A 9,725-nucleotide genomic window follows, 5' to 3' on the forward strand; every position below is an offset into this window, starting at 1 on the left:
ATACAAATTTGGCAGCTGTCCATACAAAAATGATATGTGACAATTCAAAATATGTATCTTTTGAAGGAATTTTCTGATCGATTTGGTGTCTTCGGAAAAGTTGTAGCTATGGATAAGGTCTACACCAGGCTTGCCCAACCTTTTCGGCTCAATTTTCACATTTTTGATCGTCAAAATTACAATTTTTCATTTTTTCATGGTTTCTTTGATGGAATCGGTTCTCAGATGACCAGTGAAAATAACTTTTCCAAAAGTTTGAAAAAATATTTATACAAGTCGTTTTTATCTACATTTTACGTCAAAAATCCATCCGGCCCGCGGGCCGGACCAATTTTTCACTTAAAACTTACATAAAAACAACCTGCAAACATATTTTTTCAAACTTTTATCAAAGTTATGTTCACTGGTCATCTGAGAACCGATTCCATCAAAGAAACCATGAAAAAATGAACAATTGTAATTTTGACGATCAAAAATGTGAAAATTGAGCCGAAAAGGTTGAGCAGGCCTGGTCTACACTGAAAAAATATGATACACGGTAAAAAAAATTGGTGATTTTTTATTTCACTTTTTGTCACTAAAACTTGATTTGCAAAAAAAAAACCCTATTTTTAATGTTTAATGTTTTAATGCCAACTTTTCAGAAATTTCCATACTGTGCAAAAAATCTTTGACCGCGCTATGAATTTTTGAATCAATACTATTTTTTTTTAAATCGAACTACAGTCGACTCTCTGGCTGTCGATCTTCTCGATATCAATATTGCTCCAGCTGTCAATAAATTTTTCAGTCCCTTCAAGAAGATTGCTTTGATTTTTTGTTCTATAATTTGATAACTCCCGCTCTCAACGGTCCCTTCAATATCGACAACGAGAGAGTCCACTGTATTGGTCGCGAAAATTTTTCAACTTCATTTTTCAATGTAAAATCGAATTTGCAATCAAAAAGTACTGTTGTGTAATTTTGATTTAATGCACCGTTTTCAAGTAAAAGCCATTTTTAGGTAACTTTTTTTGAAAATAATCGCAGTTTTTCATTTTTTTTAAATAAGTGCACATGTTTACTCACCTTTGAAAAAACATTTTTAAATAGCTGAGAAAATTCTCTATATTTTGCTTTTTTCAACTTTGTTGATACGACCTTTACTGCCCCTGATCGCATAAATGTCCCATATGCATTTTCATCGTTTTTGAGTTATTGATGCAGTTTGGTTCAAAATTGTGTGCTCTTTCAGAAAAGCCTATGACATCCAGTACTTTGTTCTAGAAATCAGGAGGAAATCCATTTTTTTTCGCGAAAACTTGACACGTAGCCTTATGTGTGGGGCAAACTTCAAATGCGTTTTCCTCAGCGTGCTGTTTTTGCATATGGAACATTTATGCGAACAGGGGCAGCTTAGTTGCTGAGATATTGCCATACAAAGGTTTAAAAACAGGAAAATTGATGTTTTCTTAGTCTCACCCAAACAACCCGCCATTTTCTAATGTCGATATCTCAGCAACTAATGGTCCTATTTACAATGTTAAAATTTGAAACATTCGTGAAATTTTCCGATCTTTTCGAAAACAATATTTTCAAAAAATTTAAATCAAAACTAACATTTCAAAAGGACATAATATTGAATGTTTGGCCCTTTTGAAATGTTAGTCTTGATTTAAAATTTTTGAAAATATTGTTTTCGAAAAGATCGGAAAATTTCACGAATGTTTCAAATTTTAACATTGTAAATCGGACCATTAGTTGCTGAGATATCGACATTAGAAAATGGCGGGTTGTTTGGGTGAGACTAAGAAAACATCAATTTTCCTGTTTTTAAAACTTTGCATGGCAATATCTCAGCAACTTAGGGTCGTATCAAGAATGTTCAAAAAAGCAAAATATAGAGAATTTTCTCAGCTATTTAAAAATATTTTTTTCCAAGATGGGCAAACATGTGCACTTATTTATGCAAATCAAGTTTTAGTGACAATAAGTGAAATTAAAAATCACCAAATTTTTTTTTTACCTTGTATCATATTTTTTCAGTGTAATCCGTATCCATACCTACAACTTTGCCGAAGACACCAAATCGATCAAAAAATTCCTTCAAAAGGTACAGATTTTTTTTAATTTTCATACATCATTTTTGTATGGACAGCTGTTAAATTTGTATGGAAAATTATAGGAACGAACTAATGATGCAAAGGCACCAAAAAAGTTTCAGCCTGATTAAAAAATACAAAATTTAAAATTAAAAAAAAAAGACCGATTTCGTAGAGAATTGCTCTCTTGAGAACGGAATTTCTTATTGATTTTATGTCTTCGGCAAAGTGGTAGATACTGCTTAGGACTTTCAAAAAAAAGTTGCACTTGGAAAAAATTAACCATTTTTTTAATTTTACAAAAAAAAAATTGCGCAAAACAACATTTTTTTATGTTTTTTTTAGTTATATCCACTAAAAAATGTTTTTTGTTGATAACGTTACTTTTTTTTAACTGTCATGACCAAGCTCGATCATCTCTGAAATAGCAGTTTTTGCAACAAATTGCAAAAAGATGATTTTTCAGCACGAGTTGTACAACGATGTTTACCGAGTTCGATAATTACGACGAGTGCTGAAAATATTAAATTTTGCAACTGCATATATTTATTTTGCAATACAGTCCAGACTCGATTATCCGAAGGCCTTGGCAAAATTTCACTTCGGATAATCGAACCACGAGAAAAAAAATTTCGTTGTCTTATTTATGATTGTTGAGCTTAAGAATGACCCCTAAACTACTCTGAAGTGATTAAGAATATTTTAATCCAAGATGGCGGCCAAAATGGCGGTGTTAAAATATTGAAAAAATGCATTTTTTTGTTTAATATGCAATCAACCATAAAAATTTTACTTAAATGGGGTCGCAGAACTCGAATTTGATGTTAAAATTAGAAAATAAAATATACGAAAAAATTGTTTTGTTCGTGATTAGTTTATCCGAAGTGTTATACAATCCTTCGGATAATCGAACTTCGGATAATCGAGGCTTCGGATAATCGAGTCTGGACTGTACCATGAAAACACCATTTGAAATGAATTTTAAGGCAAATGTACTTGTGTTGAGTCAGTTCACCATTCTCAATAAACCAATATTGAAAAGTATTACTTTTTGATAGAAGTGCTGAAAAGTTTGTTTTTGCAATTCCGTCGTGAAACTACTTACTTTTCCTGTCATTCTTGAACGATGAAATAGCCTACTTTTCTGTACCAAAAATAACAGAATCGAATAGCAACACTTTTCAAAATAAATGCTGAAAAGTTCTACTTTCTACAAAACTTGATTTTTTCAGCACTCTTCGTATTTATCCAACTCGGTGAACCTCGTTGGATAAATGTACGACTCGTGCTGAAAAAATCCTCTTTTTGCAACTTGTTGCATAAACTACTATTTTACTTAGAAAATAATAAATAAAAACAAATACTTTACTTTACAAATATTTTCATAGTTTTCTAATAAACCTTTGATATGGTCGAAAAAAATGGTTCAACCATTTTAAATATCAGAATTAATTTAAAAATTTTGAAACGATTTCAGCATGAACTGATGATGCAAAATTCCTTTTTTGGTCAGAGAAAAAGTGTACACAAAATTTTATGTAAATCGAAAATATACAAAAATTAAATTCTTTGTTTTTTTTAACAAAGCTGATTTGGTACACAAAAATTTAAAAAAAATGTACTCCCGATAAAAAATGTAATGCTTAAAAAAAATTTAACTTTTTTCACAACGAAATCTCTACCCGTAATTTTGAAGATACTAAAATGTCTGTAAAAAATCTGGGTTCAAAAGCTCTGGTTGATGTGCACCGTTAAAAAAAAAACAATCATACTCTCTGAAAATCAACGTAGACTTGAACTGATCAAAACTTGGTCAAATTAGCAATTCCCACTGTGTTTCCACTGTAGTGACTCCGTCTTTATGCCACTAGTTTCAGCAGTAACAACAACCCCCCGCGCAAAACTTCAGCCAGGAAGCAACTTCCCTCCGTGTGCCCATGGCGCAAAACCTCTTCTCTCGCGTCCAAGCAAGGAAATCGCCGATTCGCGCCGTACAAATGACTTTTCACGTTCCAACGCCGTGTGCAATATGGAACGCATTTTCCTTGTTTCGTGTGCGCTTGGAAAACTGTGCAAACTTTCCACCCCGGGCTTCCTGGTTGCAGCAAATTTACGCTCGCCGGTAATTAATACACGCGCGCACGGTTTTGCCTCCGTGCCCGCAGGGCTGTTCAATTTCCTTCTCTTTGGGGCTTCGGCTTAAGCGTAAGCTTTTTTTCTGAATTTTTATTTCTCAAATTAGAAGAGGGCTTCACTAAAGAGGGAGCAACAACCGTTTTTTTTCGAAAACAAGAAAAAAACGTCGGTGCCAGATTGTTTGTGGCGTATCGCGCAAGCTGAATTGGCCGTAATTAAAAGATCAAAAAAGCCTTAAAATATATGAGGGAAAAACAAAAACCGAACTGAAATTGAGCAAAGAAAAACAGAATTAAAGCAGCGTTCAAACCGGTAAACTTTTGAAATTGCTGAATTGCCTGTTGGTTTTCCCATTTGGGGGTGCCTTAAAGTGCCACAAATGTTTGCCTGTGCATGCCCACTCCAATGGAAGGGTGAGAAATTCTTGAAGTTCACTCCGAGTGCTGTTTTGTTTTATTTGCCTAACTTTTTAACGGTGTGAAACAAGCTTGCACGTCGATTAAGTTGAGGGAGGGCAATAAACGATTCAGTGAGCGATTTGCTGGGCTAAATAGCGAATATAGCTCATTGAGCCCTTACCAACACATCGAACAAAGTCGTAAAGACGAACTCTGTTACGTAACCTCGAAGAGGTTGCTGCATATCTGCTGAGATGAAATTAATTTAAACCCAAGACGGAGGTAGGCACATCAGCTGCTACCTGCTCGAGACGCGATAAGGCATCTTCTGCTGGATAGATTCGTCCCTTAATTAAAATACGAAAATTTGATAACTCAGGTGGCGAACACACACACACGCGCCCAGCGAAAAGGCATCCGCAATTAATCAGTGAGCTTGGTTGGAGCGAGCGGTTAGGGATGTCCTACGAAAATAAATCGTAAATTGTTGGTAGCACATTTATTATTTTGTTGGTAACCAAGATGAACTTTCATTCTAGTTTGAAGAAAACACTTCAACTTTATTGAAAACATATCTAATAATTTAAAATAGTGTTGGTAACTAATTGGTAGCAAATATAGAACATGGATAAAACTAAGTAGTTCCATATTGGTAGCAAATTAGACAGATTTCGTTACCATTATGTTAGTTTTATAAAAATTAATATCTGATTGCTGATATCATCTAAGCCTGGTCTAAAGTTTATTTGGTAGCCAGAGGAGAGCTTGGTAGCACACTAGCTTTAAAAGAAACTACCGAAAATGGTCTGTCTAGTATTCAAGCTAAAATGCAATGTTTTCGAACATGCTTATTTTTTTCTGAAAATTAACCAAATTATTTGATAGAACATTGGTAGCCAATTGGTAGCAAAAGATAAAACTAAGTTAACATTCTTCTATTGGGAGCCACTAAGTCATAGTAAAATAATATTGGTAACAAGAAGATTGATCTATTGGTAGTCTACACTGTTTATAAATGCTTAGCTGTCGCATATAAAATTTATATATTGTAATTATTGGATATTCCTTCCGAACCTACAACATCATATCAGAATTTGAAAAGCAATCGGTAAAAAATTGGAACAATCAATTTAAAAAAAAAAAAAACAAGAAAAGGTCGATTGGTAGCAGAATGATTAAATTCACATTGGTAGCAGACTCATGTGAAGCCCAAATTTTAATCGATAGTAATCCACAAAAGCAAATTTGGTAAGTAAAATGAGATTTGCTTATAAGCTGCGACTTGGAAATATAAACTCGTAGCTGACACTGATGATCACAAGTTTGTTGGTAGCAGACAAAGATTGAGCACCTCGAGCAGTTGCAGGTAATAACATGTCTTGGATAATGAACTGCTTTTTACACCTAGCCTGCTGGTATGACGATATTCAAAATTTGTTAATATTGAAGATTTTGAGGGTTACAAAATCCGGCCAACTTATTGGTAGCAAGGTGTCCTTCGGCGCCTAAATTGCTAGAATTTGAAAAGTTATCAGTAGAAACCTGGAGCATTCGCTTTAAAAAACAACATGATAAAGTCGATTGGTAACAGAATGGTAACTTGCTTGGTAGCAGACCCATAAGAAGCCATAAACGAAATTGGTAGCAATCTGGAAAGCACATTTAATACTAATGCGGTTTGCTTATCAGCTGCGACGTCCAAATATAAATTGGTAGCCGACCCTGAAGATAGCAAGTTTATTGGTAGCAGATAAAGATTGAGCACACAAGTATCGATATTGAAGTCTATAAAAAATTAAACAAATCAATTAGTTACCATTTTGATCTTTATAGAGTCAAGCGGCAAAAGTTTAAAATTGGTAGCAATTTACAATTTTGGTTGGTATTCAAAAAATTCTTAAGCATATTTATGCTAAATAAAGATTATCACTGATTTCTGATAAAAAAAATACTCAATAACATTTGGTAGGATGTCAGATGATAGCAAACAATGACTGTTTGAAACCTTTGAGATTCAATTGGTAGCAACATCTTATTAACAACATAATTCGGAAATATTTTATTAGCAGAATGTGAATTTCGCTACCGACAAAAAATTGTAGCTAAAGTTAGCAAACAGTGTTGGTAGCAGATCAAGATTTTTTGAGCCAAAATGGCAGCAAATCAGTTGGTTTGAAATCGGTAACGATTATAGACATTAAAAATTCAGTTGGTAGCAAGCCATAGTGTTTAAGGCAAACATAAGTACTATTGGTAGCAGGCTATCAGCAGTAAATGCTAACCATATGAGAATTTGGTAGCTGAGTGGTAAGCCTGAGTCTGAAATTAATTTGGTTGCAAATCAAGAGGTAGGTGAATGTCCCCAGCTTTGCTGTAGAGTAAGAAATTCGGATTAAAAAAATATTACTTAAGGCAACTCTGACGATCGCAAGTTTATTGGTAGCACATCAAGATATCAACAGTCTATTAAAAAGGAAAAAATCAAATCAAGCGACTATGGTTACACATTGGAAGATATTTAAAAAATCTTTTAAAATATTGGTAGCGAATTGATATCTAGAGTTTTTCTAAAGGTCATGAAAACATATGAAAGTTACTAGGACCTTTTCAAAAAAAAAACTCTAGATATACGCTCAAAGCTCATTAGCAGATGGTAGCAAGTCAAATGATATCAAACGATTGGTAACCATTTTAAACTTTGAAGATTGAATTGGTAACAAAAAATAGCCTAACAAATTAACTCAAAAAATATTTGGTAGCAGTATATAAATGTAACTATCGTATCGACAATTATTAGGAGTAAGCAAGTAAGGACACTCTTGAACATGTTGGTAGCGGATTGAGATAATCAATTGGTTCAGTCGATTGGTTCCAAAGTTCAGTTGGTATCAAGCTATAATGACTGAGTTTGCTTAAAGATGTCATCAAATATGTTGGTAGCAGGGTTCGGGAATTTATAGTTTAGTTTCGAATTTCAAGGAGACGTTAAGCATGTTGGTAGCACTTCAAGGTGACCACTTCATGATCATTTGGGATGTATGATAACAATTATATAACAATTCAGTTGATGATAAACAATTAATAACGCTAATGTTTTTTGTTGTTGCAGGCAGCTTCAGTGCGCAATGATTTTTGGATTGGTGAATTGGTAGCTAATTAAGGGAGCAAAATAACAACCATTTGATAGCAAATTAGCTTATGATATGTAAATGTTTAGTATCAGTTATAAATTAATCTATTTATTAGCGATTAATTATAAGATACAACCAGAGATTTTTATGTAGTATAATTGTGATTTCAAAGTGAAATCATTTTTGTAAGAGTAACATATAGAGATATTAAAAAATATTGGTAGCAATTTGCGATTATTAAGTTTCATCGAGTTTTTGACCTTGTGAGGTTTGTTGGTAGCACCAAGAGGGGATCGTTTTATGGGAATGTGAGACTCTGAAAATTGGTAGCAATTCAGTTGTTGGTAACGATTTTGGTAGCTGGTAGCAAACAGATGTGTTGGCTAGTTAGCATATTGCAAGGTGGTTTCTTGGTTTTGCTGATAATTTATGAAACCTGTTATTTGAATTGGTAGCAAACATGAAGGCAGCAAGTAGAATTGAAAAAAGAGTCAATTTTGAGGAAACTGACAATAACTGAATAGATTGCAATTACAATTGAAAAATAAAACAAAAAAAGAATTTCTCTTGGTAACCACCCTAACCCTTAAAGCGCCAGCCATCTGACATCCCACCAAGCCGCACTCACGTGATGATTAGTAAAAACCATAAACAAAAAAATATGGCGAAAGTGTCTAAATTCAAACCGCCAAAAGAGAAGCGAGCGCGCGCCTCATATCTTTCCTTCATTTCCATCTCACTTTTCATCAAAACGCATAGGGGAAGGGGGGAAGATCCGCTTTTAATATGATGTTGATTTTTAATTAATTTATATGTGTGCTCTCGGCGGCGTTGTGTGTGCGTCTCGACACCGGTATCATGTAAGCACGGACCCACAAATTATGAATGGTTTTTTTTGGTGGGGTTCATTATGCGTGTCATTTTGGTGTGTGCATAAAATGCGTAAATTTTGACGCCATAGTTTCTCTTTTTTTGAATTATAAAGTCATAATTTCATGTGAGATGTTGTTCTAGCGCTGCATAACAAAACAATGCAAAACATGTCACTTTAGCGATGTATAAGTATCAATTTCAAATAAAATTTCAATTTCAAGTACTTGTAAGGTTTACAGCTATTTTCAGCGTATTGACACACTTCTAGATTTATGGCGCACAAAAATCGAGTGACACAGTGCGCTAGCGATGTATAACGGAGCTGATGAAGCAGCCGCCAACATTGAACCTTCACAATTGCTCAAGTTGGATTACGGTACAAAACCCCAGCGCGAACTTGTCCAAAATCGTCACCTTGATGGTGATGTACGGTGAGACAGCGAGATCTTCTTTTCTGTATTGTTGTTTCTGAATCGATTTCACTGTCACGCACTTTTCAACCTCTCAGATCTCGATTTAGCCTCGCTCGGGCTTTACGGTTCACCAGGGCCTCATTAGCTTCCGAAGAAGATCCAACCCGGCGTCTCGAAGCACCAGCGAGTCCGCGAACTTGAGCTATTGAACTTGCGCACCGCTTGACCGGCGACGTCGACCACTCAAGTCGCCAAGTCGCCAAGTCACACGCGCAGCAATGACATTGATTGACCATCATCATCAGAGCGTCATCTTTGGCGTTGTCTTTGCAAACCAATATCAACATCGTAGTGGTGGAGAAGCAGCCGATAAATGGGCTTGTGAAAGTTGAACTTGAAGCGCCCCCCTCCCCCCTGCATGGAATCGACGGCGGATGGATGCAATTTTCCGCAGGAAAACAGACCTTGGACAAGTGCAAATGATGACCGGCCGTCGCTTCTTGGGCGGTTTTCCTTTCTCTCTCCGGCGATGATGGCTAATTGGTTGGTAATTGGTGCGAAACCCTAGGCGATTAGAAGGTTTGTTAGAGAGGGGAGAAGGGGAGGGGGGGGGGTCTTGCAAATGGAGACGATTAGTGAAAGGGGTTTCAGGTAAACATGTGTTTGAGGAAGGTGAAACCATTATTTTTTTGT

Source organism: Culex pipiens, chromosome 1 (assembly GCF_016801865.2).
Source record: "Culex pipiens pallens isolate TS chromosome 1, TS_CPP_V2, whole genome shotgun sequence".
Lineage (NCBI taxonomy): Eukaryota > Metazoa > Arthropoda > Insecta > Diptera > Culicidae > Culex > Culex pipiens.